Here is an 18,992-nt window from a genome sequence, read left to right as displayed (position 1 = left end):
ATAATTTTCTATACTTTAAAGGTTTTTTTTCTGGTGTGAAATGTAGGTGACTTTTTTATGATGTGACACCTGCACAGAATTTAAATTATTCTTCAGATTTTCACAACGTGAGCTGCTAGGAGCACAGAGGACGATGTAGATTCCAGTGATGTGTGCCTTATCCTATTGTCATCAGAACTGTACAGATTGACTGAAACAAAGGCTATCGTTTCAGGGATAAATGAATAACCTGTATCCAAACTGCTATCTGAATAAATATTTGGACATTTTCCCTCAATTCTGTGTATGGTTTTAAGTGGTCAGTAATAATGGGTACTGCACATGTAAGAGGCTGTAGGACCTCTCCATAGAAAAAGAAGACATAGGCACCTGCCAAGAATAAACTAAGAGACTTTACTGTTCCAAAAATGATGATGCGTTTCCGGAAAAAAAATCCCCTTCAATTGCGCGTCATGGATTATGTCCAATTGTATCTGAAGGGGATTTATTCCCTGCAATGCGTCATTGTTGGAAGAATAAAGCATCTCTTGGATCATCCCTGACCCGCGTCTGTCTTCTTTTTCTATGGAGAGCTCCTCCAGCCTCATACAAATGCAACAGCCAGAACTCCCAGGAACGGATTCAGGCTTGGCAGCCAGCAGTCAAGAGGATGGATGAGAGTAAAACAAACTAAACAAAAATCACTAAAAGTAAAAAAACAAAAACATCCTGCATGATGTAATAAATGAATATGCGGATGTACATGGCTAGATTTATAAAAGAAAAATCACAGAATATAATGCACTAACACAATAGATGAAAACATTATGTATGGACTAAGCCCTCATTCTGATATCATAAAATCTGAGAACCTCAGCCAATATATTTTGATCAAAACAAATCTTTGCCCGTCTACCAGCGCCACGGTGGTCTGAGTCAGGCAAGACCTACTCTAAACCTATCTATGCAGTTGGGCATCTAAATTTAGGAGAGCAGACCCTGCACATATAGTGTGCTGCTCCTAGTCACCTCTGCACCAAGCAACTGGTGAGAGGAGGAGCACGCATAGCTATATGTACAACCTTTGAGACTAAAGCAACCACACAAGGTGAGAATCAAACCTAATGAAACCCAAAATTTCCATTCCCTTCCTGAGCCCCCTCCAATCCAGCGCCACTGCTACATCATATTTTTTTGGACTAAAGATAGTAATTTATTGTTAAGCTACACCAGTGATGTTGGATATACTGCTGCAGCCAATAACTGGTCTCAGTGGTCTCATGCCATATTCAGCTGAGGCCAGTGATTTGTGGCAGGTATATGCACAATTTGGAGATGCAGCCACACAGTGCCATGCTATGACTAAGGGCAGGTTATAACTGTTCGAAACCAGTAGGCTGTGCTTTCTATAGAATAATAAAGAATTTACATTTTAGGACCATCTTCTGGAAATTCTCCTTTTTCTCCTGCTTGCATAGCGATACAGTTGCTGATGCGGTATCCCGTGCATTGCCCACTATATGGGATCTGGACTCCTTTATAACTAAGAGTGAGCTGAACTGGCTTCCTTCAGTTTTTATGGAGCCACACAATACATCACTGGCACAGCCTGGGGAAGATAACAGCGGCAGTGCTAAATTGGAAGGGAGAGTTTTTATTTTTTATTTTAATATTATTAAAATAATTAAAATGAACATTTTTATACTTTTTTATCCAATTTACAAAAAAGATACATATAAATCTCCAATAATATAATGATCTATTTTCAGTTAACCGTCCAATTCCATCCTTACCACCCGCCCCCAAAAAATTATACTTCCCAGTCTAGTACACCTGAGGAGTTATGATGTATATATAAAAAAAATGTACAATCTGATCAACATATGGAAGTGTCTAATGCACACGTAATCTCAACTTCTTCTTGGCGAAGGTCTTCTGTGTTTCCCTCTGTATACTTCAGAAATAATGCAGTGTATGTGCAGGACAAAATACAGTCACAATCCACAGCTCTGAAGATAAGGAGATAAATAAAGCAGGAAATGGAGAAATACATTAGGACTCGTATCAAAAGGGAAAACGTAACTTCAACCTCTTACTGCTCTGTTTCTAGTGTGAACCGCGTAATTGGGGCATCACTTCTGTCTGATTCTGGACCTTAAAGGGAATTTGACTTGTGGATATAGAATGTCTAATGTATTTAGGCAAAATATGAAATGTCTGTATCATTTTAATCTTTTATATACTTTGCTTCGGCATTGCATATAAAGCCTGGGCAATATATAGAATAACGAGTACTCTTTCAGTAAAGTATGAAATGTGAACTAGTATTACATTCTAAAGGGGTATTCCGGTAAAGTAACTTAATTTTAGAAATGCGGCATTAAGGCTTCAAGCTCTGACCCAACAAGAATCCATACCTATACATATAACCAGAGCTTTAAAGGGGTTGTCTAGGTTCAGAGCTGAACCCGGACATACCCTTAGGCCTCATGCACACGACAGTATTTTTTCACGGTCCGCAGAAACGGGGTCCGTAGGTCCGTGATCCGTGACCGTTTTTTCGTCCGTGGGTCTTCCTTGTTTTTTGGAGGATCCACGAACATGAAAAATGAAAAAAAAAATCTAAGTCAAGTTTGCCATTGAAATGATAGGAAAAAAACGGACACGGATCACGGACACGGATGACAATCTTGTGTGCATCCGTGATTTTTCACGGACCCATTGACTTGAATGGGTCCGTGAACCGTTGGCCGTGAAAAAAATAGGACAGGTCCTATTTTTTTCACGGCCAGGAAACACGGATCACGGATGCGGCTGCCAAACGGTGCATTTTCCGATTTTTCCACGGACCCATTGAAAGTCAATGGGTCCATGAAAAAAAACGGAAAACAGCACAACGGCCACGGATGCACACAACGGTCGTGTGCATGAGGCCTTATTTTCATCCAGGCAACCCCCCTGAGGCTAGCATCGGAGCATCTCATGCTCCGATGCGCTCCCTTGCCGTGTGCTAGATCGCTCACTGCACGGGCTCTTTTGTTTATCATAACACACTGCAGGGCGGAAGCTTCCGCCCGGCAGTGTGTTCGGTGACTTCACCGGCTCAGATGGGCTGGCTTTTAGCACTGCCTTAGCCGCTTTACTGGCTAGGGCAGCCATAAAGCCTGCCCATCAGTGCCGGTGCTGAAATCAATCAGCAGGCACCCTGGGACAATGCCCCCATATCGGCGATCGCTGCAAACCACAGGTCAATTCAGACCTGCAGTTTGCAGCGCTGTCGGAAGTTTCTGATCAGAAACTTCAAAATTACCAAAATTTTCATTTTTACCCCCCCCCCCCCCCTGCAGCCCTCATTATCTGCTGGCGAGCTGTGCATGGGGCGAGGTGCTGGGGGAGGCAGGCGGGCGCACGATCATCCCACCAGCCCCCTCTCATTTCCAGGATGGCCGAGTGGTTTTAGCAGAGTGTCAGCACATTGATGACACTCTGCTTGAAACGGCTGACATCTGTGCTGTGATGACAGCCGTTTAACCCCTTCCATGCCGCGGTCCGTAGGGACCGCTGTATGGAAGAGGTTAACAAGAAGGGAGCTCCCTCCCTCTCCCATCAGGGGCTGCTGTGCCGTTTCAGCCCCCGATTCTTGACAGGATCACAGAGGGAGGGGGCCCCCCTCCCTCCCCATCACCCGCTGCTCTGTTGTGGCAGCGAGTGATGGTTACCATGGCAACCGGACGCCTTCACAGCTGTCCATGGTGCTGATCAGACTTCTGCTAAAGGCAGAAGTCTGATCAGACTAAGCAAAGTGAAAATACAGTACAGCACACTATATAGTGTACTGTACTGTATTATACAGACATCAGACCCACTAGATCTTCGAGAACCAAGTGGGTCTGGGTACATATTAGGTATCGCCGCGTCCGTAGTAACCTGCTCTATAAAAAATATTACATGACCTAACCCCTCAGGTGAATACCGAAAAAAAAAGCTATTTTTTGTCACCTTCCATCACAAAAAGTGTAATAGCAAGTGATCAAAGTCATACGCACCCCAAAATAGTGCCAATGAAACCGCCATTTAATCCCGCAAAAATCATACCCTACCCAAGATAATCGCCCCAAAACTGAAAAAAATATATGCCTCTCGGACTTTGGAGACACTAAAACAATTTTTTTTTTTTTCAAAAATGAAAATTGTGTAAAACTTACATAAATAAAAAAAAAGGTAGACATATTGGGTATCACCGCGTCCGTAATAACCTGCTCTATAAAAATATCACATGACCTAACCCCTCAGGTGAATACCGTAAAAAGAAAAAAAAAAGTGTAAAAAAAGCAATTTTTTTGTCACCTTCCATCACAAAAAGTGTAATAGCAAGCGATCAGAAAGTCATACGCACTCCAAAATAGTGCCAATCAAACCGTCATCTCATCCCGCAAAAATCATACCTTACCCAAGATTATCGCCCTAAGGCCTCATCCACACGACAGTATTTTTTTCACGGTCCGCAAAACGGGGTTCCGTTGGTCCGTGACAGTTTTTTCGTCCGTGGGTCTTCCTTGATTTTTGGAGGATTTTTGGTGTCCGCCTGGCCGTGCGGAGCCAAACGGATCCGTCCTGAATTACACTGCAAGTCAATGGGGACGGATCCGTTTGACGTTGACACAATATGGTGCAATTGCAAACGGATCCGTCCCCATTGACTTTCAATGTAAAGTCTGGAGTCCCTTTTATACCATCGATCGGCGTTTTCTCCGATCCGATGGTATATTTTAACTTGAAGCATCCCCATCACCATGGGAACGCCTCTATGTTAGAATATACCATCGGATTTGAGTTACATCGTGAAAACTCATATCCGACAGTATATTCTAACACAGAGGCGTTCCCATGGTGATGGGGACGCTTCTAGTTAGAATATACTACAAACTGTGTACATGACTGCCCCCTGCTGCCTGGCAGCACCCGATCTCTTACAGGAGGCCGTGATCAGCACAATTAACCCCTCAGGTGCCGCACCTGAAGGGGTTAATTGTGCGTATCATAGCCCCCTGTAAGAGATCAGGGCTGCCAGGCAGCAGGGGGCAGACCCCCCCCTCCCCAGTTTGAATATCATTGGTGCCCAGTGTGACATTGGTGGCAATGTGCGGCCTCCCCCGGCCCCCCTCCCTCCCTCCCTCTATTGTAATTAGAACATTGGTGGCAGTGTGCGGGCCCCCCCCCCCTCCCTCCCTCTATTGTAATTAGAACATTGGTGGCAGTGTGCGGCCTCCCCCGGCTCCCCCCGATCATTGGTGGCAGCGGAGTTCCGATCGAAGTCCCAGTTTAATCGCTGGGGCTCCGATCGGTAACCATGGCAACCAGGACGCTACTGCAGTCCTGGTTGCCATGGTTACTTAGCAATAGTAGAAGCATCATACTTACCTGCTGGCTGCTGCGATGTCTGTGTCCGGCCGGGAGCTCCTCCTACTGGTAAGTGACAGGTCTGTGCGGCGCATTGCTAAATGAACTGTCACTTACCAGTAGGAGGAGCTCCCGGCCGGACACAGACATCGCAGCAGCCAGCAGGTAAGTATGATGCTTCTACTATTGCTAAGTAACCATGGCAACCAGGACTGCAGTAGCGTCCTGGTTGCCATGGTTACCGATCGGAGCCCCAGCGATTAAACTGGGACTCTGATCGGAACTCCACTGCCACCAATGATCGGGGGGGGGGGGGGGGCCGGGGGAGGCCGCACACTGGCCACCAATTTTATTATTACAATAGAGGGAGGGAGGGGGGGGCCAGGGGAGGCTGAACACTGTGCCACCAATGTTCTAATTACAATAGAGGGAGGAAGGGGGGGCGCACACTGTGCCACCAATGTTATTATTACAATAGAGGGAGGGAGAGGGGGGCCGGGGGAGGCCGCACACTGTGCCACCAATGTTATTATTACAATAGAGGGAGGGATGGGGGGCCACACTGGCCACCAATGAAATTTAAACTGGGGAGGGAGGGGGGTCGGCCCCGTACTGCCTGGCAGCCCTGGATCTTCAGGTGCTTTACCTGAGGGGTTAATTGTACGGATCACAGCCCCCTGTAAGAGATCGGATGCTGCCAGGCAGCAGGGGGCAGTCATGTACACAGTTCGTTGTATATTCTAACTAGAAGCGCCCCCATCACTATGGGAACGCCTCTGTGTTAGAATATACTGTCGGATCTGAGTTTTCACAAAGTGAAAACTCAGCTCTGAAAAAGCTTTTATGCAGACGGATCTTCGGATCCGTCTGTATGAAAGTAACCTACGGACACGGATCACGGACACGGATGCCAATCTTGTGTGCATCCGTGTTCTTTCACGGACCCATTGACTTAAATGGATCCGTGAACCGTTGTCCGTCCAAAAAATAGGACAGGTCATATTTTTTTGACGGACAGGATACACGGATCACGGAGGCGGATGAAAAACGGTGCATTTTCCGAGTTTTCAATGGACCCATTGAAAGTTAATGGGTCCGCAGAAAATCATGGAAAACGGAACAACGGCCACGGGTGCACACAACGGTCATGTGCATGAGGCCTAAAACTGATAAAACTATCGTTCTCGGACTATGGAGACACTAAAACATGATTATTTTTTTGTTTCAAATATGAAATAATTGTGTAAAACTAACATAAATAAAAAAAAGTAGACATATTGGGTATCGCTGCATCTGTAATAACTTGCTCTATAAAAATACCACATGATCTTACCTGTCAGATAAATGTTGTAAATAACATAAAATAAAAACGGTGCCAAAACAGCTATTTCTTGTTACCTTGCCTCACAAAAAGTGTAATATAGAGCAACCAAAAATCATATGTACCCTAAAATAGTACCAACAAAACTGCCACCCTATCCCGTAGTTTCCAAAATGGGGTTACTTTTTGGGAGTTTCTACTCCAGGGGTGCATCAGGGGGGCTTCAAATAGGACATGGTGTCAAAAAACCAGTCCAGCAAAATCTGCCTTCCAAAAACCGTATGGCATTCCTTTCCTTCTGCGCCCTGCCGTGTGCCCGTACAGCAGTTTACGACCACATATGGGGTGTTTCTGTAAACTACAGAATCAGGGCTATAAATATTGAGTTTTGTTTGGCTGTTAACCCTTGCTTTGTAACTGGAAAAAATGGATTCAAATGGAAAATCTGCCAAAAAAGTGAAATGTTATTTCTATTTTCCATTAATTCTTGTGGAACAAAGTTTTTAAAATCAGTTTTGAATACCTTGAGGGGTGTAGTTTGTAAAATGGGGTCATTTTTGGGTGGTTTCTATTATGTAAGCCTCACAAAGTGACTTCAGACCTGAACTGGTCCTGAAAAAGTGGGTTTTAGAAATTTTCGGAAAAATTTCAAGATTTTCTTCTAAGCCTTGTAACTTCCCCCAAAAATAAAATGGCATTCCCAAAATGATCCAAACATGAAGTAGACATATGGGAAATGTAAAGGAATAACTATATTTGGAGGTATTATTATGTATTATAGAAGTAGAGAAATTGAAACTTGGAAATTTGCTAATTTTTCAAACTTTTTGGTAAATTTTGTATTTTTTTTATTAATAATAAAAAAAAAATTAACTCCATTTTACCAGTGTCATAAAGTACTATATGTGACGAAAAAACTGTCTCAGAATGGCCTGGATAAGTAAAAGCGGTTTAAAGTTATTCACACATAAAGGGACACTGGTCAGATTTGAAAAAATTGCCTGGTCCTTAAAGGGGTATTCTCATCACGCAGTTTCATACTTACCTGCTCCCGGTGCGCTGTCCACTGCCTGGTTTCGGCAGGGGGCGGGCTACATCTTGATTGAAGTCTTCTCCCGGCTGGGCCGGGCGCTGGACTGAATGCGCACGCCCGCAAATACGCCCTGGTGACTTCTTCCTGGCAAGTATACTATACTGGCCAGGAAGAAATCACCATAGCGCATGCGCGGCCTCGCCGTGCGCTTTCGTGACTGTGCGCGGCCGGCCAGGAGAAGAGAAGAAGTCGTCTGCGCAAGCGCGGCCACCGCAATTCCTGAGAAGAGCGGTTGCCGTAACCAGGGGGAGACGGAAGACAACAGTCAGGTAAGTATATGTTCATTTTCTTCTAAGGGGTGGGAATTAGTTAATTAAATATATTTAGAAAAATTATCACTGTTAAATCATTAACAGATTTAACAGTGATCATTAGGATGGGAATACCCCTTTAAGGTGAAATATGGCGGTGTCCTTAAGGGGTTAAAAAGCCTTTATTGATGTGAACATGAAAGAAATGCTAAATAAACTTCACTTGTTTTAAAACATTGGAAGAACAGAACTTACTGAAAAACAAAAGAAATAGACCTTTACTGTTCTCACTTGTTGCAATAAGGAAGGCAAGGATGGCATTTTGAATTGCACTTAATTGTCTTTCACACACAAGACACTTCATAGTTTGTCACTTCTTCTCTCACATAAGAAATGCAAATGTCCTCAAATACACTTATTATAAAATAGCAGAAGAACTTTCTTACAGAAAAACAAGAGAAAGAGACCAGTTTGCTGTGCGACAACCTCTGGAAGGGAGTATTTTATACTTTGCCGATTTGCATTTAGGCATCATATAGCATGCCTAGGAAATGTGTGAAATATTAAAGGGGTATTCCGGTTGTTTGAAGTTATCCCTTATCCACAGGATAGGGGATAACTATTAGATCAGTGGGGGTCATACTGGTGGAACCCCCACCGATCATGAGAGCAGGGGGCCCTCATACCCCCTGCAGCCCCCTGAAATGAACTGAGCGAACAGTTGCACATGTGAGTGGCCATGCCATTCATTTCTATGACAGTTCCGGAGACAGTCGAGTACAGCGCCAGAATTTCCATAGAAGTGAAAGGGATGACCGCACGCATCTCTAACCAGCTGTTACGTTCATTTCAAGGAGGCTAAAAGGGGTACGGGGCCCCTGTTCTCATTATCGCGTGGGTCCCAACGTTAGGGCCCCCACTGATCTAATAGCTATCCCCTACCCTGTGGATGGGGATAACTTAAACTAGAATAACCCTTTAAGCATTTAATAATTTGCCTCAATTGCAAACCCCTTAACATAATGTTTTTTCTCTTTAAATTCTGCATTAAGCATTTTACACATATATCACAGACAGACAATTTTTTTTTCTCTTTCGAAGGACACCCCAGTCCCCATTCCCCCACCTAGAGACCATTGAGGAGAAGAAAAAAATTAAATAAAAAAAATAGTCCAGAAAGATCATGTCCGCACAGATCAGATTTCCTTCCAAACCTTCAACTGGTTAATACTTGAAAAATTTTAATATTGTGAAAAAGTTCAATGTTGTAGACTCATGGTGTCACACTCTCATCAGCTAATCGACACAAAACACATACTAAAGGTACTTTCACACATGCGGCAGAGGATTCCGGCAGGCAGTTTCGTCGCCGGAACTGTCTGCCGGATCCGGCAATCCGGACGCAAACTTTTGGCATTTGTCATCCGGATGACAAATGCATTGCAATACCGGATCCGTCTCTCCGGTGTCATCCGGAAAATGGATCCGGTATTAAATATTTTTTTTGCATTTTTAAAGGTCTGCGCATGTGCAGAGCAAAAAGCTGGATCAGTTTTGCCGGAACACTTAATGCCGGATACTAATACACTTCAATGTAAATTAAGGCCGGATCCGGCATTCCGGCAAGTGCACAGTATTTTTGGCCGAAGATAAAACTGCAGCATGCTGCAGTATTTTCTTCGTCCAAAAAACGTAAAAGGGACTGAACTGATGCATCCTGAACGGAATGCTCTTCATTCAGAATGCATTAGGATAAAACTGATCAGTTTTTTTTTTCCCGGTATTGAGCTCCTGTGACGGAACTCAATACCGGAAAACAAAAACGCTAGTGTGAAAGTATGCCTTTAAATGGCCGCCCAGTCTGGTTCAGAAGGCTACACAATCATGGGGAAGCCTTCTGAAATGCCAGTTGTTCAGAAGACAGTCATTGACACAAAAGGTCATTGCTAAAGAAGCTGGCTGTTCAGAGTACTGTCTACAAGCATAATAATGGAAAGTTGAGTGGTAGAAAAAGGTGCAAAAGGAACAAGGATAACTGCGACCTTGAAATGATCGTCAAGAAAAGGCAATTCAAGAATTTGGGGGAGATTCAATAGGAGTGCATTCCTTGTGTCAAGCCACTCATGGACCCAGAGACAATGTCAGAAGCGTCTTACCTGGGCTAAGAAGAAAAAGGACTGGACTGTTGCTCAGTGATCCAAAGTCCTGTTTTCAGATAAAAGTACATTTTGCATTTCATTTGGAAATCAAGGTCCTAGAGTCTGGAGGAAGAGTGAAGAGGCACATCATCTAAGCTGCTCTCCACAGTCAGTGATGGTTTGGAAGCCATGTCATCTGCTGGTGTCGGCCAACTGTGTTATATTAAGTCCAAAGTCAGCGCAGCCGTCAACCAACATATTTCACAGCACTTCATGGTTTCCTCTGCTGATAAGCTTTATGGAGAAGCTGATTTCATTTTCCAGCAGGAGATGGCACCTGCCCACACTGCCAAAAGTACCAATACCTGGTTTAATAACCACGATATCACTGTGCTTAATTGGCCACAAAACTCGCCTGACCTAAACCCCATAGAGACCCCATGTCATAATGTCAAGAGGAAGATGAGAGACACCAGACCCAACAATGCAGATGAGCTGAAGGCCTGGGCTTCCATAACACCTCAGCAGTGCCACAGTCTGATCGCCTCCCTGCCACGCTGCATTGATGCAGTAATTCATGCAAACGAGATTCCCAAGTATTGAGCGCAGATACTGGACAGATGTTTTAAGTAGGCCAACATTTCTGTTTATGAGCCAAAACCAGGGGCGGCTCTAAACACAGAACAGGTGCAGATCTTATACCTTATCTCTGTGGAGGCTCCAATCCTTGTTTTGGCTCACAATCACTGGTGGAAATCACTGACGTGTGAATAAGGCCTTATGAGTATACTAAAAAATATCTTAGGCGTATTTCTGGTGTAGATTGCGGCGCAATCTGTGACTTTACCCTGCTCACACCACATCTAAAAAGTGGGTGGTGAAGGGGGCTTAATAAATGTGCCACTTTGTTTTTTTTAATAAGGATCAGGAAGTTATTCAATTTTGTTTTCATTATACAGAAACATCTGTAACATTATCACAAATGTATAAGAAGATAATAAGGTCTATGGCAAGCACAAAAAGATTTAAAAGTGAAAAAAAGTCAAATAGGGATATGGGAATGAGAAATAAACAATAGAGGTGACAAATATATAGTAAGGGTGGCATAGGTATTGAATAATCAGTTTAACATCTTGCATCGTTTAGTGATGGCTAACCTCCGGCACTCCAGCTGTGGTGAAACTACGACTCCCAGCATGCTCCATTCATTTCTATGGAGTTCTGACAACAGCCAAGCAAGTGTACATCTTGGGAGCTGTAGTTTTACCACAACTGGAGTGCTGGAGGTTAGCCATCACATGATACTATACCCCTACACTGCTGCATAGGATAGATTCAAAAAGGCACCACAGATGTCTGAAGTACTCTTCTCTACTTCTGCAGTCCATCCTCACCCTCTATAGCAGGGATGGCCAACCCGCAGCTCTCCAGCTGTTGAAAAACTACAACTCCCAGCATGCCCAGACTGCCTACAGCTATCAGCCTACAGCAGGGCATGGTGGGAATTGTAGTTCTACAACAGATGAAGAGCCGCAGGTTTGCCAACCCTGCTCTATAGCAAAGAAACCCCCTATACAGCTTCCCCTTTAACACTGCCATCCTGTAGCTTCCGCCAATACTGTGCCTGCTGCTGTCCTGTGTGCCACATTACTGTACTGACAGTGCTGCCCAACGATCCCAAATACTGTACTGCCAAAATAAAAGTGTCAGAGGGCGCAGATACAGAAACAGAAAATTACCGGCCCCAAAGCAAATATTAGGCATCAAACTTGACAACAGACCCCAAAATAGATTCTAACTTCAGGTCACAAGTCAAAATTAATGGGGCTGTTCAGCCATTTAGTTTGGTCTCGGTGGTCACATGTCCGAGACAAGAGGGACTTGAAAGTATAGAGATCAGGGAGAACACTGGAAGCAGCCGAAGGAGAGCGGCAGGGATAAGAAAGGTATCACTACAAGTCCCCAGATTGGTCACCAGATTTATACAGACCCTAGTTCAGCCCCCAAATTCATGCAGACCCCAGATCAGCCCCCAAATGTGTATTAGTCTTAAATTCATACAGATCTCAGATTCATAAGACCCCCAAATCGGAACCCAGATTAAACCACAAATTCATACAGGCTCCGGATCAGACCCCATATTTATACAGACCGCAAAGAAGCCGCCAAATTTGTAGGGATATTTTTGTAGCCCCTAAATTAATGAGGACCACAGATATGACCCCAAATCATCCTCTATAACCTGCACCATTGTCCCCTAAATGCAGACCTCAAACCAGACGGAATTTTTTTTTTTTTTAAATACTCCACCTCTTCTGCTCCTGACACCACGGACACTCCAATGCTGCACTGTGTCCATGAGGTCACCGTATTTAATCGTGAATGTGAGCGATTTCTTTATTTATTTATAACATGGAATTTATTATAATGAGATTTTCATTCTTTTTCAGAACCGCTGAATTTCTTTTCGCATCTGGTGAGGGTGAGAATCCTTCCCCCTGTTTCCTCCTTCCCTTCCCCTCCCCCTGTTCTTCCCTTCCCCTTTACAATTTCCCTTTCCCCCCTCATGTCCCTTCTCCCCTCTACCAGTTGCTGGACATTATTCATTATGATACCGACATGATTATGCGGCTTTTGTTTGTTTATGTATCTTCATGTACACTGCCTGTCCAAAAAGGAGTCGCCACCTGGATGTAACTAAGCAAATAGTTATGAGCCTCCTATTGGATAATTACTGCATGGGCGATTATCTTTCAGCTGGCAACAAGTTATCTAACCCCAACTGGTGCAATGAGTTGCTTCTCATTTCTTAAACAACCATGTCGAAAGACACATCTCGTGGTCGTGGAAAAGATGTTAGTCTGTTTGAGAAGGACCAAATCATTGGCATCCATCAAGCAGAGAAAACATCTAAGGAGATCGCAGAAACTACTAAAATTGGGTAAGAACGGCCAACGCATTATTAAAACCTGGAAGACTAGTGGGGACCCATCGTATTCGAGGAAGAAAAGTGGCGGGAAAAAAATCCTGAATGATCGTGATCGACGATCACTTGAACGTTTGGTTAAAATCAAATCGAGGAAAAACAACAGTAGAACTCAGGGCTATGTTTAATAGTGAAAGTAAGAGCATTTCCACACGCACAATGCAAAGGGAACTCAAGGGATTGGGACTAAACAGAAGTGTAGCCGTAAGAAAACCACTAATCAGTGAGGCAAACCAGAAAAATTGGCTTCAATTTGCTAAGGAGCATAAAGATTGGACTGTGGAGCAATGGAAGAAGCTCATGTGGTCTGATGAGTCCAGATTTATCCTGTTCCAGAGTGATGGGCGCATCAGGGTAAGAAGAGAGGCAGATAAAGTGATGCACCCATCATGTCTAGTGCCTACTGTACAAGCCTGTGGGGGCAGTGCTATGATCTGGGGTTATGAGAAACCTTTTTGTCCAGCTTGTCTTTGTGGTAATCCAAAAGGCTCTTTATTCAATGATCAATAAAAAACATCCAGGTACAAGAATGCAGAGTCTACGCGTTTCGGGCACCATTCATTCTTAGCCCTTACTCATGACTGAAAAACTGGGTTAATGTGCTCAAGTAGTGAATCTTGCGTAGTTTTGATTTCTTTTCTTAACTCTTCCAGTGCCTGTCTTTCATTACAGACAATTAAGTCCATTCATTTTAAAAAGCAACTGGACAAGATAGATTCCCTATTCTTCTAAAAATACATCTGAGTAAATGGTGGACGGTTTCTTTTTTAAGCGTAGGCCCCTTGGGATCATTTTTTTCTCAATATATTTTTGCAGTGAAGTATAGTCCCACCAGGTGCGAAGCTCTTTTATTAGCAGTTTCTCTAATGTAGACATCAGTGTACTTGACAGCAAACGTGACCGGCTCTCTCTTCGGCCCATACACTTTATAAGCAACGCTAATTCCGCATGCCCTACATGATCCAGCACCTCTCAACTACAGGTAAACCCCTATGTTTATTATAATTACCATTGCAATTTTTTTCTATAGATCTCGCTTATAATCCATTACAAAAAGATGAATGGCTTTATGCTTATTCACATGATACTCCCTTTCACCACTATGTTTTACTCCTGCAGCCGGAGTCCCCAGCTCCATTAACACATGGGCTACCTTACTCCAGCTACATCCTTTTCTCTGATATCTTTCTTCCTTATATATACCTCCATCCTGTTACTTTATTATACAAACCAGATTCCCAAAAAGTTGGGACACTATACAAATCGTGAGTAAAAACTGAATGCAATGATGTGGAGATGGCAAATGTCAATATTTGTAATAGAACGTAGATGACAGATCAAACGTTTAATCCGAGTAAATGTATCATTTTAAAGGAAAAATACGTTGATTCAAAATTTCACGGTGTCAACAAATCCCCAAAAAGTTGGGACAAGTAGCAATAAGAGGCTGGAAAAAGTAAATTTGAGCATAACGAAGAGCTGGAAGACCAATTAACACTAATTAGGTCAATTGGCAACATGATTGGGTATAAAAAGAGCTTCTCAGAGTGGCAGTGTCTCTCAGAAGCCAAGATGGGTAGAGGATCACCAATTCCCACAATGTTGCGCAGAAAGATAGTGGAGCAATATCAGAAAGGTGTTACCCAGCGAAAAATTGCAAAGACTTTGCATCTATCATCATCAACTGTGCATAACATCATCCGAAGATTCAGAGAATCTGGAACAATCTCTGTGCGTAAGGGTCAAGGCCGTAAAACCATACTGGATGCCCGTGATCTCCGGGCCCTTAAACGACCCTGCACCACAAACAGGAATGCTACTGTAAAAGAAATCACAGAATGGGCTCAGGAATACTTCCAGAAACCATTGTCAGTGAACACAATCCACCGTGCCATCCGCCGTTGCCAGCTGAAACTCTACAGTGCAAAGAAGAAGCCATTTCTAAGCAAGATCCACAAGCTCAGGTGTTTTCACTGGGCCAGAGATCATTTAAAATGGAGTGTGGCAAAATGGAAGACTGTTCTGTGGTCAGACGAGTCACGATTCGAAGTTCTTTTTGGAAATCTGGGACGCCATGTCATCCGGACCAAAGAGGACAAGGACAACCCAAGTTGTTATCAACGCTCAGTTCAGAAGCCTGCATCTCTGATGGTATGGGGTTGCATGAGTGCGTGTGGCATGGGCAGCTTGCATGTCTGGAAAGGCACCATCAATGCAGAAAAATATATTCAGGTTCTAGAACAACATCTGCTCCCATCCAGACGTCATCTCTTTCAGGGAAGACCCTGCATTTTTCAACAAGATAATGCCAGACCACATTCTGCATCAATCACAGCATCATGGCTGCGTATGAGAAGGATCCGGGTACTGAAATGGCCAGTCTGCAGTCCAGATCTTTCACCTATAGAGAACATTTGGCGCATCATAAAGAGGAAGGTGCAACAAAGAAGGCCCAAGACGATTGAACAGTTAGAGGCCTGTATTAGACAAGAATGGGAGAGCATTCCTATTTCTAAACTTGAGAAACTGGTCTCCTCGGTCCCCAGACGTCTGTTGAGTGTTGTAAGAAGAAGGGGACATGCCACACAGTGGTGAAAATGGCCTTGTCCCAACTTTTTGGGGATTTGTTGACACCATGAAATTCTGATTCAACATATTTTTCCCTTAAAATTGTAAATTTTCTCAGTTTAAAGTTTTGTTCTGTGATTTATGTTCTATTCTGAATAAAATATTAGAAGTTGGCACCTCCACATCATTGCATTCATACGATTTGTATAGTGTCCCAACTTTTTGGGAATCCGGTTTGTATAATCATTTATCCCTTACTGCTCTATTATAGATCATTAGACTGCTGAAGAAGGTCCGTATGGACCGGAACGTCCACCCAAGCAGTGATAAGGAGAGCGGCTATCCAATTTTTGCAATTCAATAATTGTGTAACTGAACCATGGACTTTTCTGTCTAAATGTGCAAATAAATTACCTAAATTGCATGAGAACTCTGAGTGCCGCGATTTCATACTACTGTATAGTGCACGCCTAGGCACACTATGTCCTGAATATGGGTTCAGCGAAGTTCCCAGATGTGAGCTCCTCTAAATAGGTATATACCCTATAGACCAGTGATGGCTAACCTCCGCCACTCCAGCTGTGGTGAAACTACGACTCCCAGCATGTTCCATTCATTTCTATGGAGTTCTGGGAACAGCCAAGCAAGGGGGCATCATGGGAGTCGTAGTTTTACCACAGCTGGAGTTCTGGAGGTTAGCCATCACATACCTGTACACTTCCATAAAAAAAATTGCATTAACAACTTACATGTAACTCTTTTATGTCATTTTTAATGCAAAATGTGTGGATCGTTTTAAAAAAAGGGGTTTTCCAAGAGTTTCTTTTTACTGATGACATCCTCTGGATAGGTCATCAGTATCTAATCGGTGGGGGTCCTACACCTGGGATCCCCGCTGATCAGCGGTTTGAGAAGGCAACAGCACCCGCAGGAGTCCTGCGTCCTTTTTGCAGCCCAACAAGCACAGTACTGAACATTGTGTAGCGGCTGGGCTTGGTATCGCAGCTCAGCCCCATTCACTTCAATGGGACTCAGCTACGCTTGGGCCATGTGACTCATAAACATGACGTCACTGGCCTAGGAAAAGCTGGGGAAGGCCGTGGCTCTACTGCGGGCACCGCTGCCTTCTCAAATATCTGATTGGTGGGGGTCCCGGTTGTCGTACCCCCACCGATCAGACACTGATGACCTAGCCAAAGCGTAGATCATCAGTAAAAACAACTCTAGTAAAGAAAACCCCTTTAAGTCACTCCAGGTATACAAATTCCTATCCAGAGTCTTTAATTTCATCATGAGAGTCGGAGTGACGGGTGGAGACAGTACCACACCTACCTTTTGCTTTCCCAGCAGTGTGGCTGGTCAGGAATCTCACATTATACTAATGCACTGCTCTTCTATTTGCATGTTTATCTAGGCCTAATGAGAACCAGAGATATACTATGAGTCAACCCTTTACCTACTATTCTAATGAGATTACCTTGCAGATAAACTCCTCTCCAGTGTTGTGCCATTTATCTCTCTGTGCTGACCGCTACAGAACGACAACATTTTGTATGTTATTGTCAATTGTATAGTATATTGATTTTTATTTTTTTATAATTATGAACATGACCCTTTAAAAGATGTTTTCTTGTCTCGAGGACCACCTGCTGTCTTTGTTAGATCTCAGAATGGCACACTAATTCTTAGGCCAGGCATGCAAAAGATATTATATCTGGAGCCGCATGTTAGATAATATATGACACAATAGCAATGCTGTATATAAAGAAATGTAAATCCTCAGTGCGGATGCCGCATGTCCACATCTGCTTGGAGCTGCTCTGTGGTGTCCTACTTCCAGTTCATGATCATTACAAAAGCAATTCTCATTTCTCTCCACCGGGGGCGCTGCAAACAAGTCTATGTGGCATTCAGTGGTATTTCTGTTTCCCCGGCATTATGCTGTCAGGACATATTCTCTCCCGCATTAATGCTGGGTGCTTGTGATGACAGATTGCAGAATTCACTTTCTCCAGCAACCCACTAAATCACAGAAAGGTAGTGAAGAAAAAAAAGGTGTGCGGTCCGCTCATTATCAGAGGCGTCAATACATTACCGCACACAAATGACTTACACAATGCTTTTCATGTGTCTCACTGAGGAACAATCGTTACTGGCAATATAAACTCATTTAAAAGTCATTATTCAGTATTACTGGTGCGCGGCAGTATAATAGTACACTGCACGCGAGAGCAGTCTCATTAGCAGATCATTATAGGGTTTTCTGTGGAGTTTATTGACCGCAGGGAGACTTTTTGGGAGGAGTTGGTTCCCTTTAACCGCCTTTCAGGATGAACGAGTACATGTTTGTCACTTAAAGGGGTTGTGTCACAAAGCATATTCTACATTTTTTTTAACTAACACCTGGATATGAATACTTTTGCATGTAATTAAAAATGTAGCATAGCCAGTGAGCTATTCAATAAAGTGTATCTGTATAGCGCCACCTGCTGTTTGTTCTTTTCCTTTTTCTTTTGTCCATCTTACTGAGCTGGTCAAAAGTCCTCAGTTTAAATCTTCAATTGCCACCAGTCATATAATCTATTCTATATTCTATCATATATTCTAAGCTGTGGCAGTTACAGGGAGAGAGCTGCAGCAGAAAGGACACACCCCCTGAGCTGCCAGGCTGAAGATAATTTAGCAGATCAATTGGGCAGGATTGTAAAGATTGCTCTGACTGTCTACTTTTGTCTTACGTTTGTGAGCATATTAAACCTTTTATACGCAGATTGTGCAAGCAGTGCTTTACTAGTGGAGCGATTAAATGTTTTATAGCAGTGGTGAAAAGATCAAAAGATAAGAAGGAAAACCTTGGAGTTTGTGTGATGTGCCTGTATACCAAGCTGCGCTTGTGAGTACAATCACGCAGGAACGGTTGCTGGTGATTTATAGTACTTCACTATTTGCGTATTTTCTGACATCCCACAGGAGCCCTGGATCAGTGATTGTGGGACCTGATAAATTGCTTATGTCTCCGTAATTGGATGTGTCAAGTTTGAATAGGTCTATTCTTCTGGATAGGGAATGAGCGGTCCCTCAAAAACGCATGTACTGAACTGTGATTTGTACCCACTTCACTCTTGGGAATCGCTGCAACATACCATTGACAATGTATTGGAGCTACTATAGATTTGTATAGGAAGCTGTACAGTGCCTTGCAAAAGTATTCACTTAACTTTTTTTGTATTTTGTTACATTACAGCCTTAAGTTCAA

General features: G+C 43.4%; 1 protein-coding gene across 3 annotated transcripts in view; it reads left to right on the top strand.

The window, feature by feature from the left end:
• Positions 1 to 264, top strand: part of FAM124A (family with sequence similarity 124 member A) — a 68,245-nt gene extending 67,981 nt beyond the window's left edge. For all 3 annotated transcript variants that reach the window (XM_044286488.1, XM_044286487.1, XM_044286489.1), the window contains one exon: positions 1 to 264. This exon is cut by the window's left edge. The gene's annotated coding sequence lies outside the window, so the exon portion shown is untranslated.
• The last annotated feature ends 18,728 nt before the right edge of the window (positions 265 to 18,992 follow it).

The sequence above is a fragment of the Bufo gargarizans genome, chromosome 3 (genome assembly GCF_014858855.1).
Source record: "Bufo gargarizans isolate SCDJY-AF-19 chromosome 3, ASM1485885v1, whole genome shotgun sequence".
Taxonomy (NCBI): domain Eukaryota; kingdom Metazoa; phylum Chordata; class Amphibia; order Anura; family Bufonidae; genus Bufo; species Bufo gargarizans.
The sequence above is the reverse complement of the archived record's forward strand: the minus strand, read 5'-3'. Positions and strand labels throughout refer to the sequence as shown.